This window comes from Equus quagga, chromosome 20 (assembly GCF_021613505.1).
Source record: "Equus quagga isolate Etosha38 chromosome 20, UCLA_HA_Equagga_1.0, whole genome shotgun sequence".
NCBI lineage: Eukaryota > Metazoa > Chordata > Mammalia > Perissodactyla > Equidae > Equus > Equus quagga.
In genome coordinates this window covers 4948249-4962265 of record NC_060286.1, presented here as the reverse complement: position 1 = coordinate 4962265, position 14017 = coordinate 4948249, and the positions used below count along the sequence as shown (strand labels likewise).

Genomic DNA, 14017 nt, shown 5'->3' with positions numbered 1-14017 from the left:
AACAACTCATGTGTCCATCAACAGATGAATGGATAAACAAAATGTGATATATACTTGAAATGGAATATAATTCAGCCATAAAAAGTAATGAAGTTCTGATATACATGTTACAACATTGATGAACCTTGAAAACATATGCTAAATGAAAGAAGTCAGACACAAAAGGCCAAGTGAAAGCCAGATACATTATGCTGGGTGAAAGACCCCATACACAAATACTGCATGATTCTGCTTATATGAAAGATCTAGAATAGATAAATTCATAGAGGCAGAAAGTGGATTAGAGGTTACCAGGAACTGGGCGTAGGGAAGAATGGGGAGTTATTCCTTATTGGGTACAGACTTTCCATTAGGAGTGATGAAAAAGAAAATATGTGGTGGTGATAGTTGCACAACACAAAGCCATTGAATTTTACACTTGAAAATGGGTAAAATGGCATGTTTTATGTTATATATTTTACCACACCAAAAAAGAACCTACTTGAACCTACCTCAGAGTCTGAGTTGCACATAGTTATTAGAAGTGTTAAGTAAGAGGCATAAACTGACAGAGAAGCAAAAAAGTTTATTTGAGGTCTCAAGAATTATAATTTAGGGACCATGGCTTCAGGTAGAGACCCACTGGTGTCCAGTCAAGGAGTAAGTCAGGGGCTTTTTCTCTCTTTTTCTTTCTTCTGCTTTTTCTCCCCAAATCCCCCCAGCACATAGTTGTATATTTTAGTTGTGATTCCTTCTAGTTGTGGCATGTGGGATGCCACCTCAGCATGGCCTGATGAGTGGTGCCATGTCCGCGCCCAGGATCTGAACCAGGGAAACCCTGGGCCACCGAATTGGAGCACATGAACTTAACCACTCGGCCATGGGGCGGCCAGTCAGGGGCTTTTAAAGGCAAAGAAAGAGGTCGTATTGCAAAGAATTTAATTGGAGTTTGAGGCAGAGAGCTAGTCTTGGCTAAACATTGATTGACTATTGATTCTGTCTTCAAAAAGTCCACAATCCTCAGTCTTTGTGATTAGGATGTCTGTTTGCCTGTTGACTTCTCAAACAATTGCTTGTAAAACAATTGCTGTTTTGGCCCAGTCAAAACATTTGGCTCTGTCCAAGATTCAAGACAACAGAGCAGTTTCTCTGGAGAGACAGCTCTGACTCCATTTTAAAATGGCTCCACTGTAGTCAACTTTGACAGAAGCTAGTTACTTTCTAGAGAGAGAGAGGAGAGAGACATAAATATGGAAATTCAGAACCAAAGTGAGGAAGAACGTCCTTCTAAAGTTTACAATCTAAACCTCTGGGTTTCTAATTTTAGTTTGCGTGAGATTCACCTGATCCAGGTAATTTGTACCTACCCGTAAAGATTCTAATTTATTAAGTCTGAGGGGGGCTGGAACACTGATATTTTTAACAAGTTCCCCCCAGTGAGTATGAGGCAGAAACAGTGAAAAGAATTTGGCTTCTGCTACTGCCTGGAAAGCCCCTGACTGCAAGATTACATCCACGCTTTGCCCATTTAATGCCAAGCTTACGTTCCTGCTCTCACCGTCTCTCCTGGCTCATGGTGAGGGCTCTGCACTCCTGGCCTGAGGACCAATCAGAGGGTCAGTCTTCTGCTGACTCAGCACCAGGTCGCAGCTGTTCCTCCTGATCTGATCTTGTCACCCTGCTCCAACCTTGCTCCCGTTTTGTATCCCAGTTTTGATAATTGGGTCTTTGTTTTGTCACCAAACCCCTGTCCTTTTCTTACCAGTTTTCTCAGAAGAAACTGTCTCTAAATCTTGGTCTCAGGACAAAGGTTTTCCTGTCTTGGCTCAGGTGGGTTTTTTATTGAAAGGACTCGCCTTCAGCACTTTGTGAGCTCTCCTCTTTGGCCCAGTCCCTCCCCCGATACACATACTTCCTTTTAAATTCTGTTTCTTCTCCACTTGATCTCCAGGTATTTGGTTCCTTCCTTAGGTCCCCACTTCTGGCTCTGTTTACCTTTCCATGAACATTCCATCCTGCAGGTCTACTGGAGGAAGCTGCAGGCCTGCCGTGGAGGCTGCTCCAAAACACAGGCACCAGCCGCAGCCTCATTCTCCAGGACCTGCCTTCTCTTGGATTCTCTGGTCCTGGGCCCTGCCCAGATGGCTGTCGGAAAACCCCATCACCTCCACTGCTTCCTGCTGCCCGAGGAGGAGAAGGGAGAGGGAGCTATTGGTTATCGGCCTCTTCAATCTTGTGGATGCTCTGCAAGGTACTTTGCAGGTCGCATTTAATATAATAGATCGTTTTAACTTTTTCTTTCCATAAGAATATGACACGGATAGGTAAGGTAACTCGGCCAAGTAAAAGCAGCTGGTAGATGGCAAGACTAGGCTGTGAACTGAACTGGCTCTGACGTTTCTGCTTTCTGGCTTTCTTGTGCGGGTCTGGACTGTCCTGCAGGGGTGCAGGTGGCAGTAGAATGACAGGTTTCAGGTCTCCATTGCTCCCTCCCCATCTCAGCTCACTCTCCCAGGCCAAGCAGTGGTGGAAGACACCAGACACCTCTCCTGGTTCCTCAAGTATTGCCGTGTCTTTCAGCGCCGGCATGAAGTAAGTATCTTTTCCCAAGCTCTTTACGTTCTTGTTTATTGCTAATTCACTCTGTGGACGAAAAAGTTAAAAGCGTGTTTTTTAGGTTGCATATTCATAGTGACTAAACTCCTAAAAGCACTGACGTATCTAAAAAAAAGCTGGGGAGTATACAGTTATGACCCACAGTCTCTAACTATTGACCGGCAATATTTTCTATGTCTTCAGCAGATTAGATCTGCTTTGATCGCATCTTCAACAGAAACCCACTTCTCATCTGCTTGATAAACATATAAAGCAAAAAGGATTCGCCTAGAGGTGAATTCCTCCATTGTCCTATGTCGGGTGCTACCCCAGATGACAACTGGCTCATTGCCAACATGCCCATAGCATAGCTGAACTTTTTGAATTTTTCTACAGGGAAAGGAGCCTCTATAGGAGTCTGATGATCTTGTTGACTCTTCATACTTGTCTGGCCCTATATAAATTTTTCCCAGATTGCTTCATGGGTGGTGGAGGTGGGGCGGCAAATGCAATTTCCATCCTGGCAGAATTTAAAGACATGACATGTGTAACTATTGTAAGGAGGCAAATTTTAGTTCCAAATAGATTTTAATCAATTTCTGTTATTAAAACTAAAATTATTCTAGACACCCAAGCATAAACCTTGGGGTGATTTTTTTATTCTTCTTTTTGTCTCACAAGTCCAGTCAGTCACTATGTTTACCTGCCCTTCCCCTCTCTCCATCCACTTGCCCAGAAACCTTCCCTCTTGCCTTATAATTAAGGCCAAATTTCTTGGCTTGGCATTCAAGGCAGCCACAATCCAGTCTTCACTTCTCCCTCCAGCCTTATTTCTCCTGACTCCCCTGTACAAATTACAGTGCCAGAACATGCATATTCTCACTCCTATGCTGGTTCATTCCTTCCCCCAACCTGAGGACCCCACCCTTGGACCCCTGAGTCCAAATTTCCTGTCACGCTGGCTCAAGCCCTATTTCTCTGTGGAAAATTTCCTGGTCACTTCAGCACACAGTTCTCTCTGTTCTCTCCTTCTCCTTTGTCACATAAGTCATGCACACACTCCAAGTACAGTGACACCTAGTAAGTGTTCAGCAGAGTGGGCAAGAGGATGGGCTCTGGAGCCAGACTGCCTGAGTTGGAATCTCAGCTTTGTTGCTTGCTTGCTGTGTGCCCCTTGGCAACTTAACCTCTCTGAGCCTCAATTTCCTCATCTGTGAAATAAGGGTAATAACTGTATCTCACAAGGTTGTTATATATAACGTGATTTACCCTTTTATGCAGATACCTCATCTTCTTCACCTAACGTTTGCTTTTTGAAGGTGGGTATTGGCTACTTATGCCACTCATCCTAACCCCCTTAGAGAGAGTTTCACTTCAGGGACAAGAATACATTATGGAGAAATACGTGACTGAGAAAAGCACCATTTTACAAATGGAAGTTGTGGGATAGTACAGATGAAAAAAAATCCAGAGGAGAGGAAACAATGCTTGGCCCTGGAATATAGGTGGGAAATGCGGAGATGGGGGATGTCAGCAATACTCCTGGAGGAAAGGGACTTTCAGATCCTTAGAGAGGAGGGATGAAAGGATGTTGGCCAGTGGATCTGAGGCCCTTTACTTTACAAAGGGAGTACCTTTGGCCACCTGGAGGGGCCCTCTGATTCTAGGGTGCTAGAGAAACTAGCGTAGTGCTCAGAGCTGAGGAGGCAGGACTCACTGGCTGCTCATAATTGGCTTGAGGCTCAAGGAAGCAAAGGAGAAGAGACTACAGTTATCCTTTTGGGATGTCCAGCCCTGCTCACTGGTCTTGGAAAGGAGACAAAATTTCCATCTGGTAATGCAGACTCTGAATTTGACTGGTGTGTTCTTTGGGCTGAGTCACTTAGGGTGCTGTGCTATGCAGGGGAGCCAGTGGTGTTAGTGGTCTGTGTGTGTATGTGTGTGTGACTGGATTCATGGGGGAGCTGCACGTGATAGGCTGTGTGTACGTGGGAAGACTTCAGGCTGGGGAATGGTACACGCTGCAAGGAACACAGGCTGGGGGCATACATGCTGTGGGGCGTGGGGGGGGGGGGGGTGGTTCAGGCTGGGGAATGACTCAAACTGGGCAGCCTCATCCTGAGGGATTAGACTGGGGATATAAATGGGGAAGACACAGGCTGGGCGAGGCTGTGTTAGTTTTTTATTGTTGTGTAACAAAACATCACAATTTAGTGGCTTAAAACAACACACGTTTCTTAGTTCGCAGTTCTGTAGGTCAGAAGTCCAGGCCCGGTGTGGCTGAGTTCTCCACTCAGGGTATCACAAGGCAAAAATTAAGGTGTCAGTTGGGCTGTGTTCCTTTAGGAACCTCAGGGTCCTCTTTCAAGCTCACATTGTTGTTGGAAGAATTCAGTTCCTTGTGGTTGTAGAATTGAGGCTCCCATTTTCTTGCTGGCTGTTGGGAGAGGCCACTCTCAGCAGCTAGAAGACACCTGTGGTTCCTTGACACATGGCCCCACCATGGCCCCTCTGACTTCTTTGTCTCTAACCTGGGATTCGGATTAAAGGACTCGTGATTAGATCAGGCCCTCCCAGATAATCTCTCTATTTTAAAGTCAACTTATTTGGAACCTTAATTGCATCTTCAAAATTCCTTCACAGCAGCACCTAGGTCAGAATTTGATTGAATAACTGGGAGAAGGTGTGTGAACATCAAGGGCCAGGAATCTTTGGGGCTGTCTTAGAATTCTTCCTTTCACAGGGGAATTCAGGCTGGAGGGACACAGGAAGGAAGATAAAGTCTAGTGGGGAGAGATGCAAGCTAAGGCTCTTGCAGGCAGTGGGGATACAAGCTGGGAGAGATACAGGCTGGGGTGATTACTGGTTGGAGAGTGATACAGGTTGGCAGGGAATATGTTGAGGGTATGTAGGTTGGGGAGGATACCGGCTAGGAGGATAAAAGCTGAGAGGGATGCAGGTTGGGGAGTGGTACAAACTGAGGGCGAATGTAGGCAGGGGCATCATGCAGGCTGAGGGGAAGATGGAAGCTGGAAAGTGATAGAGGCTGGAATGGGAATGCAGGAGGCAGGCTTAGCACAGCACCATTGTAGAGACTGCTTGCCTGGGATGTAGCTATTCTGAACCTGAGAACTATGACAGAGGTGTGCCCAGGAGTGATGGGGACCTGAAGAAGGGGTCTCAGCCCAGCCTAGGTCCTCAGCGACAGTTTCCTGGAGGCGATGCTCAAGGTAAGTCCTGAAGACAAGTAAGCATCCTTAGCCAGCTACTGAAGAAAGGTGAGACAAGAGTTCATGTCAGTGAATATGAGCCGGGGGTACCGACGTGTCAACATAGATGGCAATGCTTAGCTGTAGAGCTGTGTCTTTGATTAAGCCATTAAATATGTTTCTCTCCCTTTGAAACAGGGTCATGCCTCTGAAGACAGCCCTTTGTACAAGAGGAAAAGTCTTGGACTACAAATCCAGAGGCATGAGTTCCTATGGGCTTTGCCCTGGCATTGGGCAATCTCTTGCAGTCTCAGTGTCTCATTTGATAAATAAGGAAATAGGGACAAAAATACACCTCTAAAACATCTGATAAATGTACATCTCATAATATGTTTTGAGATCCCTAAATCAGATAAATATATTGTGTCCCTCATAGGCCAGATAGTGTTACATTTTCAACCTATTTTCAGCTATGTAAGTGATGTAATTGGTTCTAGTTAAGTGCATTTTCATAAAATGCTAAATCATTTAAATAATAGCATAATCTCAACAAATTTAAAAACATTTTCTGCCTATTTAAGAATATTTTTGTTTGGGGAAAAAATCAGTGTTAATGAGAACTCTCAGTAGACATAGTCCAAATTACTTAAATTTGAGAGCCCTATTGATTAAATCTGCTTGGTGAAATTCCAAGAAAATGCTATAGAATTATGCCAAAACCACCACTCTAAAATCTATCCACAGAAAATTATTCTTTCCATCATAACTTGAAATTTAAACAGGAGGATAGCAATAGGGGTACTTTTGCTCTCAGAAAGTTCCTCAAGTGAAAAAAAGTCCAGTAGTCATCAACTCAGGAAATACCTGCTTTATACCTGAAAATCAATACCTCATCAACTGGGTCTGCACTCTGTTTCAAATAATAGTGTTTACTCAGCATGTAATGGGTGTTAAGGACACTGTGCTAAGTCCTTTCCACATTGTCTCATTTAATCTTCCCAAGAATCCTAGGATATCAGAACTATTGTTATCTGATTTTGGAGCTAAATGCACACTCTTGGCTCCTAAGCAATGCTTCTACTTATATTCTATAACACGTGTTTGCTCTCTTATCCTCAAAGGCTGAGAATCTCCCTGTGACCTACGCAGCAAGTTCTACTTGCTTCCACAAAGCACAGGCTCAAAGGCACATTCAAAAACTACCATTAGGAGAGCCACTTGGTAAAAAAGTTGCCACCTGTGGACTCTCTGGTCTGAAAATGGGCTTTTTTTGAGAGAAGGTCTTTCTCACACTCCCTGTCTAAATATGTCACTGTTCTGCTTCAACCAGGAAGGCTGTTAAAAATACTTGGAATGGCATGAGCACTGCACTAACCAATCAGAAGAGACCCCTGACTGTGCCAGGCATTGCCCAACCCTCTTTACTTCTGGATGGTAGGGAGGTGGTGGAGAAGTTGAGGCTGGGAAGGGGAGGGCCTGGGCAGGGCTTGGAGTAGCAACTTGGGATAATGGCTTTTCACCAGCTGATATGGAAGTGCCTCATTATTGTAACAACTAGTGTGACCGTACCAGCATATAAAGTAAAACTCCACCTGGCCCAACCCCACTGGGCTTTCCAGAAGGAAGGGCACCTGTCAGGCATATCACTCCCAGTGCCCAACTGCACCTCCTCAAAGTTTCTACCCTCAAGGCTGCTCCTAAAGAAGGTGAGAAGAGGGAAAGAAGGAATCTGAGTCTCCTCTCTGTCCGTTCACTCAAGTGCCTTCTTTGTCCCTGGCATCTCCAGTCAGAAGTCCACCTTCTGGGCCTGGAGGCATAATTGGAGAAGGAGGAGGAGCGTGGAGGTAACTATCTTTGCCTTCATTTCCTTCTCTGCGATGGGGAAAATGTTGATATCTTCTCATATTTTCATTTCTTCCATATCTTTATCATCTTCTTTAGATGCCCTTCACGTCTGCTACATTTCCTTCTGGAGGGAAGGTAGGGGAGGGGAGGCCAGTTGTTTATGTTTTTGCCTTGGGCAAAAGCATGGGCCTGTAAAACTGCTCACGAACAAGTAACGCATTGCGCCATGTGGGATTTAGTTATAGTCCTCAAGGCTGCCCCAAACACAGCAGCACACTGGGACTCAGACAGATCAAAGAGGATGGGGCCAAAGTCCTCAGGCCTGCATTTTCAAAACAAGGAACAACGTACGCCCTGGAGAAGACATTAAATTTCAAAAGCGACAGTATGGCCTCTAGGAAGCAAGTTGGGGCCGGCTGGGTGGTGCAGTGGTTAAGTTCACGCCTTCTGCTTCTGCGGCCTGGGGTTCACCAGTTTGGATCCTGGGTGCAGACCTACATACAGCTTGACAAGCCATGCTGTGGCAGGCGTCTCACATATAGAGGAAGATGGGCACAGATGTTAGCTCAGGTCCAGTCTTCCTCAGCAAAAAGAGGAGGATTGGCAGCAGATGTTAGCTCAGGGTTAATCTTACTTAAAAAAAAAAAAGAATCTAGCAAGCAAGTAGAAATATGAGAAAAAAACAAAGGAACAGAATTTAAGGAAAAATGGAGTCTAACAGGGAAAAAAGTTTTGCTTTTCGATGAAAGCAGAAAATGATCTGAGTGAAAAGTGCTCATCCATGTAAGATGACGGCTGAGAACAATGTCATAAAATGAACATTAGCTGGCAGTGTAAGTGCCTAAAATGCCTTTTACAAAGAGAGAAATGGAAGAAAAACAAAACATGTCACTATGCCTGAAAACCACTTATAGAAACCTTCTAAAAGCAAAAAGAAAAGAAGGAACCTCACACGATCATCCCATTTATCTTTACTGGGGATCTTTGGGAGATAAATTCATTTCTCCTTTTGTGGTGATGCCTCACACTTTAGGCCAGTCCAAAAGTAAGGAATTTTCTCTGTATGAGACTTATTTTCAATCATTCTCATTCTGAAGGAAGTTTTCTTCCCTTTGGCTATTTTTGCAAACAAGTTACCAAGGAATTGCTTTGAACTGATTCCGCAAAATGCATCTTTTATGTCTACTTTGTATTGTAGGTCTTGACAAAGAATAAATAAAACAAAACATATTGCTCTGGCTATTTCAAAGGGTTTGGGCCTGAATGGAATATGAATTCTGCCTTCAGCTTGAAGCAATTTATTTTCTTTTTTGTCTTACACTCAGGGTACTTGTTCTTGTGAAACTCCTCTGTAAATGAATGTGAACTTTACCAATTAAAAAGATTGCAGACTTGTGGTTAGAAGGGGACTTCAAATATCAATTGGCCTAGTCCTTTGGGTACAAATAGGACACATGCATGCATGGACTAACCCCTTCTCGTAGGATAACAACAATGAAATCGTGGCTCTCAGAGCCATGCACATTGGAATATATCTTCCCAATCGGTATGAGACTAACAAATTTCATTCTGAAGCTGGTCAAACTTCTCTTAGATGTTAGTAGTCGTCAGTTCATGATTCATAGTTGTAAAATGATGAGCATTACTGTGTTTATTTTGTAATAAGCTTATAGCCATGGTAAGTCAACAAATACTTTTTGAACAGCTGCTCTATTGAGGCGCTGCTGTAGGTGATGTGGGAAATCTGAGACTATATAAAACACACGGTCTGAATTCAAAGAGCTTACAATTTGGGGTGGGGGGGGAGATGGTTACATAACACATGTACTAACTATTTTAAGATACGGACTTTCCACATAGGCTTTATCAGATGGTTCCTCTCTGTAGTAGAATCATGAAAAAAGCTGATGAAAATCAGTACCACTTTTAGATGGTTAAGAAGCATATGAGGAAATTTTATATTACGTATTATTGATAATGTTTACATGTGTATAACCTTTTCCTCTCAACTATATTTAAGATTTGTGAGGAAAGTTGAGTTCAATTATATATCTGTGCATACACCACATACTTTCCACAAAACAGAAACACCTGTTGATTGATTAACCATGGAGCTAAGCTCAATGCCAAAATAAATGCACAGCCCACATTACATGGTGCACTGCTCATTGCTTCATGACTGCGAGACATGAACTCAGCTCTGTTGTCATCTAACAGTTTGGCCAGAAGAATTAACCAAAATGTATAGGAACAAGGAATTTAGCAGGAGGTTGAGTGCTGCACTGAAGGAAAGTCTTTTCTTTTGGCACTGATGTCCATGGCATATTTAAACCTTGGTAAACCAATGTTCAAACTGTTGGTATTATTCTGGTTATGAGCCCCGAGTGCATCTTCATTGTAATGGTATTGATACTCCGTTGATAGTATCCTGTTCTCTGCCTTTGCTGTCAATGTGCTGCGGATTGAATATACTCATGTGTATCCTGAATGTGATATTAATACTTGAATCACATATTTGTTATTTTTTTAAATTTTATTGTGGTCATATTGGTTTATAACATTGTGTAATTTCAGGTGTACATTATTATACATCAGTTTCTGTGTAGACTGCATCATGCTCACCACCAATAGTCTAGTTTTTATCCGTCACCATACACACGTGCCCCTTTACCCCTTTCACCCCCTCCCCTGTCACCCCCTTCCCCTCTGTAACCACTAATCTGTGCTCTTTATCCATGTGTTTGTTTGTCTTCCACATACGAATGAAATCATACAGTGTTTGTCTTTCTCTGTCTGGCTTATTTTGCTTAACATCATACCCTCAAGGTCCATCCATGTTGTTGCAAATGGGACAATTTTGTCTTCTTTTATGGCTGAGTAGTATTGAATCACGTTCTTTAAAAGTAAGAATAAGCAACATTTGTTGGAAGGCGGATAATAGTAACGCAGTTAGCTGCAGTAAATATATTTGGTAATTTTCCCATATTTACAACTATCCCCATAATTTCCTTGTTGAGTGAGCTCATGATGTTTCATCAGAAACCCACAACCCAGTCAGATTGAAATTCATCCTTTTTTTTAGAAATCTACAACAAAAGAGACTATATAACCTCTTCACTAATCTATTCCAGTCTCTAAGAGCTTTCTCTGACAAGAGTGCTTCCTTGGGCCTGAGCTTTGCTGTTTCTGGTAAAGCCATTTTCTTTAATTCTATCCTTGGTAGAGGCAGAGAAGAGTAAATGATCTTTCTCTGCAACATAGGCAGTAGATATGCATACCATTATGTCAATAATAAATATTTCATGCCCATTATTTAAGATAAGAAATCTATTAAAGTCATAGATTTATTTACCATTTGGCATATAAAAAAAGAGACAAGGCTGGAGATAGGACTCTTTTGTCTGACATAGTAAAAGACAATTCATATCTTGCCTAGAGTTATAGATGCCATTTTGAATATAGTTATTCATGATGACCAATTCATGATGATAATTTAGGATTACAAGGTGTATTCCACAGGAGACATTAGAACTTTTGTTCAAGACTCTTAAAAAGAATTTTTACAGGCAGTCTCACAAGGACATTATTTATGGCTGCAAAAAAAAAAAAGGACACGATTTCTTTCTTGTAAATGTTTTCACCCTTGACTTTATCTAAAAAGTTTCTTTTTAAACAGCTGTGCTGATTTGAAATTTTGTTTTGTACCTGCGTCAGTAGCCCTTTCCTCTCTTATCTTGCTTTTTTGAGGCAATGGGCAAAATTGCATTTTTTAGAACTGAATCAGAAAGTTCAGAGCCTAAAGAAATCTTAATTAGATTTCTTAATTAGAGAATATAGAAAATAACAGATTTAAAAAGAAGGGAATGTAAACATAATATTCTGCTTCAACAATTATAACAGATTTCTTGGGGAGAGCAGACAAGCAAGAGGATTCACCTGGGTGTTTGCATAATAAGATTTAAATAACAAAGATAGAGAAATATAGTGGACTTGTGTTAACAGTTAAAAGCAACTACAGTGTATAAAAATTTGCTGTTCCAAAGCTTTGTTTAAGGAAAACCATTTTGTTATTGGATTTATTCTACCTACTTATTTTCCCAATAAACTGCATACTAAAGACATAATTTAGTACGAGGTAAAAATTCAAGCTCAGTAGTGCTGAAATAGGTCATTTGAAGTGTTCTGAGGGTTTTGAATGCAGTGAAAACTTCTATCAGAATTACTAAAACTGATTCTAACATCATTACCATTATTTATATCATCATCATCATAACTATCAAATATTTATTGAATACCCAGAATGAGGAGAGTATACTAAGCAATTCTTACACCAGAGTCTGCTCCTGGGAATTTCAAGTTAAAAAATTAAAAGCAACCAGGATGTCTCCAACAGAAAATTAGAGGTGGAGAACATTGGGAGGTGCTGGAAAGCTCATGTTCATAAACTTTTAGGAAGGTCAGAAAGGAGAGACAATCTTTTGTACGGAAGGCTTAAATATCCAATTTGCCATTGACCCCCACTCTACCTATATAGTGCTCCTGTCCCCTCTCTCCATGGCCCAACCTCTTTGGTGCCTTGGGAGCCTATAAGAACAGCAAAATCCAAGGAGGGAGTTTTAGAGGGTTCAAAAATAAGGGGAGGAAAAAAAAATAAAGAGAGGGAAAATCACCGACCGACAGAAAGCATTTTGAGGAGATTCCAGGTAAATTCAGCCTTCCAAGAAGATTTTTCCTCATGTGCCTCTTTCATTTCATTTTGTTCTGTTGCCTCACGTGCCTGTCGCTGGTGTAATTTCAAATGAAAACTAAACAAAACAAAGAAAACTGAAACAAAAAACATCCTCAGGACACAGTGGCACAGAGTCTGAGGAAGTCCTGCCAGTTGGATTTCAAGAGGTCTCATGTGAGCCCTTAGGTGGCACTTACCTTGGTGGTGTCAGCCCCCACTAGGGGTCTTGTTCTCACTTTTGCAAGACCAGAAACTCAGTTTTTGTGTGCAATGGAAGTAGATCTGTTACAGACACACACAAGCCTGTTCACATGGACTCATTTCAGCAGTGCCTTACGGGCAGTATACATGGGAAATCAAGCTGGCAGACAGTTACTTGGTACAAGGGAATCAGAGTAAAGAGAGTTAGTTGATACACTGTGAAACATTTCTACCCAATTTAGTGATAGCCTTACCAAGGATGCCATAATACTCACACCTGCATTGCCAAGACTCTCCCCTCAGGGTGGCATTTGAATGGACGTTGTCCACTCCTGGCTCTTGGGGTTGGTTATCCTGTTCTTCACTGCATGTAACCAATTCCTTTCTGACACAGAGGCTTTTACCATCCAGGACCAAGTAATCACCTAATACTGCAAAGGTTACCAGATAAAATGCAAGATGCCCAGTTAAATAGACATTTCAGATAAACGAAAAATAATTTTTAGCATAAGTATGTCCCAAATATTGAGTGGAGATCCTCTGTGTTTAATCACTAAATCTGGCAACCCCCAAACTGCATTCCTGAGCTTCCTTGCTTATTCCTTGGTTGGAGTTTTGCACGTTCTCAAACTCTTTTAATGCACACATAGAATTTCTTGCTTTACTCATAAAAGGCTAATAACATTCATTGTGTGTGGATGTACTGATTTGACTTTTAGAGTACAACTGTCCCTGCTTTACAATTTGTGTGGTGCTGGGGTGGATCTTATTATCACTGCCATGTACGAACAGCAGCAGTTGAGATAAATTGCATTAATCAGAGCTGTTTAAAGCAATACAAACCATTTCAGGAAGGATAAAGGACTAGTATAAATGAGTTCCAACAAGATCACTTTACTTTAACTGCATAGCTGAAATAATTTGTATTGAGCAAAAGGGAAACAGGAATTCTACTCTGGGAGAAGGGTAATTGTGGAGTATGGAAAACTTTGAGTGTCAGGTAGGTCTGGGGAGTGGAGTTCCGTAGTTGGGACTTAGAGTATTATGGGGTCTCTAAGGAGAATACTAGGATGCTAGAGAGGGATGCATAACAGGAGGGAGGAAGATGTCACAGAAACTTTGAGTATTTCAAGTTCTTGTGTAGGGCTGGCCCTAGAAGCAAGGGAAGCTGGAATCCCTTTCTCCTGCTGTCTTCTATTCTTCTATTCTGCTTGGTCCTCTGGTCCAACCTGATTGATCAGGTTGTTTTTTTATTAGTACTATTATTTACCTGCATTTGTGTCAGGTAGACCTAATTTTGTGGTCTAGCTGGGAATTTCACCATACTGTGTAACATTGTTTTCATGAGCTGTGGTCTGAGTTTCAAATAACTGACTTAAATGTTAAAACACAACTTGGTCAGGCTGGGTATGGCTTATCCACCTGGTGGATGTTGAATTTAGGTAGAAGGCCTGGTCAC

The 14017-nt window shown here is 42.0% G+C and overlaps 1 protein-coding gene across 1 annotated transcript in view; it reads left to right on the top strand.

Moving 5' to 3' along the window:
* ARMH4 (armadillo like helical domain containing 4) overlaps positions 1 to 14017 on the top strand; it is a 173015-nt gene that overhangs the window by 28877 nt on the left and 130121 nt on the right. The gene's annotated exons all lie outside the window — the stretch shown is intronic.